The sequence below is a fragment of the Lissotriton vulgaris genome, chromosome 2_2 (assembly GCF_964263255.1).
Source record: "Lissotriton vulgaris chromosome 2_2, aLisVul1.2, whole genome shotgun sequence".
Classification (NCBI taxonomy): domain Eukaryota; kingdom Metazoa; phylum Chordata; class Amphibia; order Caudata; family Salamandridae; genus Lissotriton; species Lissotriton vulgaris.
The window spans coordinates 167,671,329-167,679,475 of record NC_141688.1 but is presented as its reverse complement, the minus strand read 5'-3'; positions in this window follow the sequence as shown (position 1 = coordinate 167,679,475).

The window sequence follows — 8,147 nt, the reverse complement described above, 5'->3', positions numbered from 1 at the left end:
CAAATAAGTGACACACTAGGCGCACCACAAAAAGAGAATCCACACAGTTTTATACGAAAATTTCACTTTGTATTCTACATGAAACACATTGGAACTTCATCACACAAATAACGGTGCCACTAGGCACTGGTCATAAAAATGCATATAAACCAAATAGGATCACATTCACATAATCATGCAGATTATAAATCACTTTGCAGGATATGTAAACCACTGACAACATAAATCACATACTTCACTTTGCCACTAGGTGCTTGTCATGGTCATAACATATATCATAAATCACTTTGCCATAAGGCAATTATGCAAATAACAGTTAGGGTACCAGGTAAATCCTTAAAACTTGCACCTGTTACAATCCCACATGAAAACATTAGACGTGACAGTACTGGTTGTCCTGATCATGCAGGGCACAACATTAGGGCATAAAAGGCCCTAGAAAGGGGTACATCAATCACCCAAAATGTATAGAGCCCAGTACTTTAGTTCTGGAAATAAACCTTCTTAAGATACATTGGTTCCCCCAGGTAGGCTACAGGTAGGCTACAGGGATACTGACCCACCTACCACCGTAAATGCAGCAAGAGGAAAAGGTGCCCCAGTGGTATTTGATTTGATTACATTTCTACATTAATAAAGCACAACCATCACCCCAAAAGGAGCATCTTGGCACTAAAAAAGCAAAGCGAAGTGTCAAACCCTTTTAAATTACACCAAAAACAGACAAAGTGAGTCAGGAGATGAAGATCCAAGTCTTAAGAGTCATCTTAATGAGCGTTTCTGATTTCAGCAGTCTTAGTTTTGTCGGTAGTAGTTTCCACGCTCTTGTTCCTAGGTTTGCCATGGATTTTCTTCCTCTATAATCTAAATGGTTAGGGGGGATGTTTGAGCAGGTTGGACGAGGAGGATCTAAGTGTTCTAGTAGTTACATAAAGTGTAAACCTCACGGTTAAGTATGATGACCCTGATTTCCTAATTGCTCTAAAGGCAATTAAAAGTAGCTTGAATAAAATTATTTTATGGATCAGCAGCCAATGAAGAGTTTTAAGTTCTGCTGTAGGCGAGGAGCGAGAGGGAAGTTTCAAAACTAGCCGAGCAGCCGCATGTTGAAACATCTGTGATACCGGCTTTTGCAGTAGTTCAATCTACATTATAATAGAGCTTCCGCTATGTTTTCCTTGCAGTAAAGGGAATACGATACATTTTTTTTGTAATGATTTGTTTAGGCTAAAACACATTTCTGCCAGTGCCAAAGCTTGTGGCGGGAACGAAAGAGTAGCGTCAAACTCAACCCAAAGATTCTGGACTACTTCCACTGTATTAGGGGCACAGGTATGTCTTCTGGTCACCATTTGACTGGATTGAAGGGATTGTTTTTACCTATTAGCATTATTTCTATACTATCTGTTTTACATTTCAGATGGTAGGATGACATCCACTGAATTGGGCCAAGTAGATGTTGAACAAGAGGGGAGTCAGAGAGTAGCCCTCTGGCACATTAGTCGAAAGTAGCGGTTCTCTTGAAAAGAACAGGCCTAAGGCAACCGCTTGCCTGCGATTAGGTAAGAAAGATTGTGTCCAAGTGAAGGCCATCTGTGCTATACCGCAATTTTTCATTCGAGATAGTAAAATATAATGTGAAATTGTATCGAAGGGTACTGACAGAAAATCAGGTTTGTATTCCATCAGCTGCCCGTGGCCATGAGGTGCAGCTTAAAGCTATGGCAGGAACCTAATATTCTTTGGTCTGTGTCCTAATAGGAGTCCTCACAGGGGACCTTGCTCTCGCCCATTTACTTGGAACACGGAAGGAGCACTCCTAACGGGCTGTCTGCCTGGGTGCAGTGGTGAGGGTGGCTATAGAAGGGAGGATGCGGCGTGGATGGACCTCTGATGAGGTTCCTTCCCTCTCTGCGAGGAGTTCAAAGATGGGCACAGCCTCATGGAGCTTCCTTCTGGCGCGGTGGACCCCGCACCGCTCAATGGGACTCCTCTCCTTCACTGGAGGCATGTTGTTTCAGTGTGGCTGGGGCTGCAGGACCAGGGGGCTTGCAGGAGCGTGGCCGGGAGGTGCTGGACATTCCACGCTGTTGTGCTGGTAGCTTTGCAAAGCCCAGGGATCTCCTTCACTCTGGCTTCCTTCTGGCTGCTACATCCCTCGTGATTCCCTTTTCAAAGGGAGGGGCTGTGCTAAAGAGGGATTTTGCCATGTGGTGTTGCAATGAGCAGCCTGTGCTCCTTTCTCTCTCTATAGGAAGCTCACGCCTTGGCCTCAGAAGATGTCAGTACACAGCACTCACCATGCACTTCCTTCTCTGCAATGGGTAACTGGAGGGGAAAGCGTTCTCCACATGTTGAGCACATCGCTTTGGATAATACAGTAAAGCGCTCCTCCTATCTCAGAGAGGAGCAGCAACTACAAGCTGGCCTTCCCCACACCCATCAGAGGCAGCGCTCCTCACACAGTCCGTCAGCTCTCCCACCTAATGAATGACATTACAATGCAAACATTTACAATGCATACCTTTACCACGCAGTTTTTACATTTCAACATACTTTACAACTTATGTTTTTACAAGGCACACCATTACAAGGCATACCCGTAAAAAGCATACCATTACAACTCATATTACTTTCAGGGCCACAGTAGGGTAAGTGTTGGATACTGTAGAGGTAAAAAATACTATTCTCACTCCTGTGAGTGCAACAGTAGGGTAAGGGTTGGATAGTGTAGGGGTAAAAATTACTATTCCCACTCCAGTGAGTGCAACAGTAAAGTTAGTGTTGGATAGTGCTGGGGTATCAATTACAATTCCCCCTCCAGTGAGTGCAACAGTAGGGTAAATGTTAGTGTGGGGTAAAAATTACTATTCCGCTTTACTTACCTTATAATGCATTGTACTGGCATACGTTGTAGTGACAAGCAGTGTAATGACATGCCTTGTAGTCACATGCATTGTAATGGCATACGATGTAAAGAATGTTGCGTTGTAATGACTGTGTTGTAAAGGTAGTGCATTCTAATGACTGCGTTGTAAAGGTTGTGTCCCACCAGGCAGGTTATTTTTAGACCAAAAAGAGATCTTTCTACTTGAAATTGTTTGTGTCCCTGAGACTTCCAACATGAGGCCAGCACACACAACCCCTCGGACGTTCTTCACAAGTAAGATACGCAACAGGGCAAAATAGTCTGCCCTGTTACTCAACCATAGACAGAAGCAGCAACTGCATGCCAACCCACCCCTCACTCAGAAAAGGCAGTGCTCCTCACATAGTCCTTCCGTTCTTCTTCTTGTCAGGGTCCCTTTGTTCTTTAAAGCAATCTAAATTCCTGGGTTTGTAGGTGTAATACTTATACCCCAAAATTTCTTTGTTCTCTTTGTGGGCAGGGTCTATGAACCCAGTCCAAACCAGTCCTGTCCTCCCTAGTGCCACATAACTACAGGGGGCTGAAACATTATTGTGCAAAAGGAGACAGAGCATATTTAGGTATAAGCAAAACTCTTCCCACCACATTAAATGCAGAACAGATCAAATCAGCCCTGCGATGAGTCACCCAGGCAAGGCAGGGCACACTTCAACCCCCCAGTGACTGTCTAGAGGAAATGCACATCTCAGCTCCTGTCACTCAGAGGCACACATAATGGTAAAGTAAGAAAATGCTCAGAGAGTCCAAACTTCATTTTCCTATCTTGTCTCTATGAAAATTTACATATATAAAAATGTTACAGTGCATCCCGAATGATAAGCCTAAAGTACAGATAGCCTTTCAATAGTAAAAAAGGAAATACACACTATTTCACAATCAGGGCATATCACACACACTAATACATGTCCTACCTTTCACATACACTGAACCCTGCCCATGGGGGTACCTTGGGCCTACCTTAGCGGTGCCTTAAATGTAAGGAAAGGGATGGTTTGGGCCTGGCAAGTAGGTGCACTTGCCAGGACAACATGGTAGTTTACAACTGTGCGTGCAGACACTACAGTGGTAGGTCTGAGATACATTTACTGGGAAATCTTGCGGGTGGTAAAACCACAAGTAGCATTTGATTTAAATGCTCTGGCACACATTGTGCACTTTACTAGTGACTTACCAGTAAATTAAATATACCAATCATGGATAGCCAATATTGGCACAATTCATGCAGGGATCATATGCACTTTAGAACTGGTCAGCTGTAGTAAAATGCCCAGAATCCTATAGCCAATAAAAACAGGGTCAGAAAATAGGAGGCAAAAGGCAAAAAGTTTTGGGATAAACCTGTCAAAAGGGCTAGGTCTAGCAATGATGTAATGATGTATTCCTTGTTTCCTTCTTCATGATAATAATTCAAAACATTGTTTCATGATATGGTGGTACATCAACCACTGTGGATGTACCTACTCACATGTTACAAAGCATGTTCTATACTCCATGAACCACTCAAGCATACAAATCCTAAGAAAAACATGGTGTGGTTTATAGGCTATACCCTGTGTATTTATAGGTGGAATACAGACAACTTTAGAACAATCTATAATATGAGTACATTCCTGAGACAGAGTTAATTTTTTTCTTTTCATTGACAGATGTCCAATGCAATATATCTTCAATCATCCTGTGGTTCTGAAAATTCTGAACCTGTGTTTTAAATATCATTATTCTGTTATGAATTTGGTATCAGCGAACCGCAAATGACGAATGCGGTATGCATGAGTGTTTTCATCATGTTACACCAATGGATTCACTGTGTATTTGAAGGTTCTGTTTTGAAGCCTTGAGTTCCATCTTGTAAATAGCAGCCATTTTGTGCATTGCCCTTACAGTAGGCTCTCACCATGGGAGAACAAGTATTTAAGGACATAACCTTAGCATGGGTTTGTGCTGACTTCTGCATGATCTGATGAAAGCTGACCCTGTTGCTTGAGGCTAACCTTGCCAAGCCAGTTCCTGCCCTTTAGCTGATCAAGATTATAGATCAGAGCACAGGACATGGTAAAGATTTACTACACACAAATATGCCTATCTTACTTCCATCTGTTTCTGTTCCTGCCTTCACGAGCTATTTATGACATGGGCTGTGTTCTTAATGTTTTGGGTTTATCCGGCCTTGTCAGCTAGAGAATGTACGCATTATGTGGACATTGTTTATGGCCTGGACTTATCTTGAAAGTGGGTTTGTCATCATACAGTTCTTTGTGTGCACGTCCTGGGAGTGACCAACAATAATTTACTTCAAAGAAAGAATGTGTGCCTAGGGCATAATAAATTGTATAAAAGGTCTGTGCGGAGACCATTCAGGCAGACTGCCTCATCCAGTTGCTTTAGGTGTGACTGGGCGACGTAGCCTCACAATTATTTGTAATAAAGATCTCTTTTCATATTTCAGATTCTCTGTTGATTTCTTTGCTGCATCTGAATGGACTACTTATTGGTAAGACCCCTGAGAAGGAGTATGAGAATTTTTAATTTTTCTCAGATGGCGCGACCAACGGTGGGCCTCATCAAGAAGAGACTATCTGGAGGAGTAATCTTGTCAGAGGACAGAAATCTACTGGGGAAGGCAAGACAGAAATCTACTAAAAGAGGTACTCTGTGCACGGAGGTTCTGGGGGATTCTCTGTCTTTGCGGCTCAGTGTGTTTTTGATTTTTCTGACTTAAATTCTCCAAAAGATGTCACTCCTGACTGAGCAACCTTTTTTTTGGCGTAAATTTTTTAAGAAAGAGACTGTTAGTGCAGTTAGAACTTGGCAGTTAGAATTTGGACAAGGTTTGTATAGGTTTGTATATGCGAATTGCAATTTTTGTAGGCAGGTAAGGAAGGGATTTTTTTCTCCATCTGCTTTAGTTGAAGTATAAGTGGGTCACTCCCAGTCTTTTGTTCTGTGGTTCTTTGCTTGTTTTGCTTAGTCCTTAGTATTATTTGAAGATTGCAATTTTCAATAACCAAGGGTTTTGTATATTTACAAGTGTATCGATAGACATAGCCTCTTGAAGTTTGAAGCTAGATTAGTGAGCTATAAGATGCCTGATCTTAGCAAATTTGAAGATTTGTGTACGTTTGGATTAGTCGGTTAAATAGGTTAGGTTTTCTAACATATTTCTTCCTTGGTGATTTTGTGATTTTGTATCCCCAGGGAATTAAAATATGACATGATACAAAACAAGGATCCTTTGCTCTGTGCACTTTTTTGTGCACAAAATTACCTATTTTTGCAAAAATATATACATTTACAGCATTTTTCCTTAGATGCACTGTATTAGATGTAGGCAAACCTTTCAGCTGCAGTATATTTGATTGGAATGTTCATTCAGCCAGCATTTTTTTCAGTTAAACACGGGTGGAATTTTGCATAACCGTCCTTTTAAATGTGGCGCAAAAATGTGACGCAGGATTGTGACGCGTTTTAAGTTAGGCATATGCGCTTAGATTTGTGAGTCACTGCATCTAAATGATAGGCAAGGGATGCAGCGGACTCTTATATGTAGAACAATCACAAAAAATGGATAATTGTTTTTTTTAGAAGAATAAAATTATGAATTATGAAAAAATAATTATTACAAATTAGTGCTACAAAAATCGTTTTTTAATATTTATAAAGCTTAACACTCATACTATGACCTCCTAGCGTTAAAATTTGATTTAAGTTACGTTGCATCACTAAAATGACAAGTATTCGTGTGTATAATTTCCCCTTTGGCATAGGCGCAAGAAAGGTCATTTTTATAAAGTATAAGTTATTATTTTCAAGTACCTAACTCATGGGATATGTAATAGACATTCTAGTAATGCATATTATGCAAGAAAATTGTAGGATATTCACTTTTAAATGCCCAAATCCTGAAAGTCGATTTTGAGTAAAAGGACTGTTTAAACTGCATTTTACTTTCATTCAGAGTGCTTTTTAAAGTGTCTCAGGCTTATGCAAATGCATACATTTAGGTTTTGATATATATTTGCAGGTTGTGCCTTCTTATGATTCAGCGGGTTATTTTTTATTTTTTATTTTATTTCATTCATATAGCGCAAACAGCTACCCAACAAAGGGTTTCCCGGCGCTAGTGATCCAGTGCTTTGATTGGTTCAGGTTCTAGATGTTAAACAACCAGGTTTTTAAGGCCTTCCTGAATTTCATATAGTTGGTTTCCTGCCTAAGTGTCACCGGAAGAGTGTTCCAAAGTGAGGGTCCGAGATATGAGAAGGATTTTCCACCCATTTGCGTCAGCCTGATTTTAGGAATCACAAAGTGGTTGGCTGTGGCTGAACGAAGGGTTCGAGATAGGCGGTAGGGATGTATTAGATTTTGGAGATACTTGGGTGCATTGTTGGTTGAGATCCTATGCATAAAGCATAAAGATTTAAATTTCACCCGATTCTCGATTTTCAGTCAGTGCAATTCGCGGATCTACTTGGTGGTAGGTGTGGAGATGGGAATTTTCCACAGTAATCTCGCGACGGCATTTTGCACTGTCTGTAATCGTCGGGTAGTGGCCTTATTGGCCCCCAAGTATAGCACGTTGGCATAATCAAGTCTGGAAGTTATTAGAGCATTGATGACAGTTTTCTGGGTATTTTTGGGCAGCATCCAACAGATTTTTTTCAACCACTTTAAAATCGCAAAGCATGTAGCTGACGTCTTTGCAGCTTGTTGATTGAGATTAAGCGATTCATCTATGATGACCCCGAGGTTGCGGGCTGATTTGACTGGGACCGGGGGGGTACCCATCACGTCTGGCCAGTGTTGGGGTCCCCAGAGCTCTTTGTTCTTACCCAGAACAAGTAGCTCGGTCTTTTCGCCATTGAGTTTGAGAAAAAAATTTCTCATCCACTCCGCGATATTGGTTAGACCAAGTTTTAATGACGAGATGTTATTAGATTCGGTGGATGATAGAGAGAAGATAAGCTGAGAATCGTCAGCATAGGAGAACATAAGTAATCCAGTCACTTCTATCATTTTGGCCAGCGGGCTAATGTAAATATTAAAAAGCAGTGGGCTCAGTATGGAGCCCTGGGTTAATATGCCAGTACACAGGCTTGTTTTAATATCAGGGTTGAAGGTTCTAGCTTCAGCTAGGCCTACGGCAAGTTTGTTTATTTAAGGCTGATGAAGTGTGTACCATAGGATTGCAACAAGCATTTACTCTAAAAAAAAACTGGTC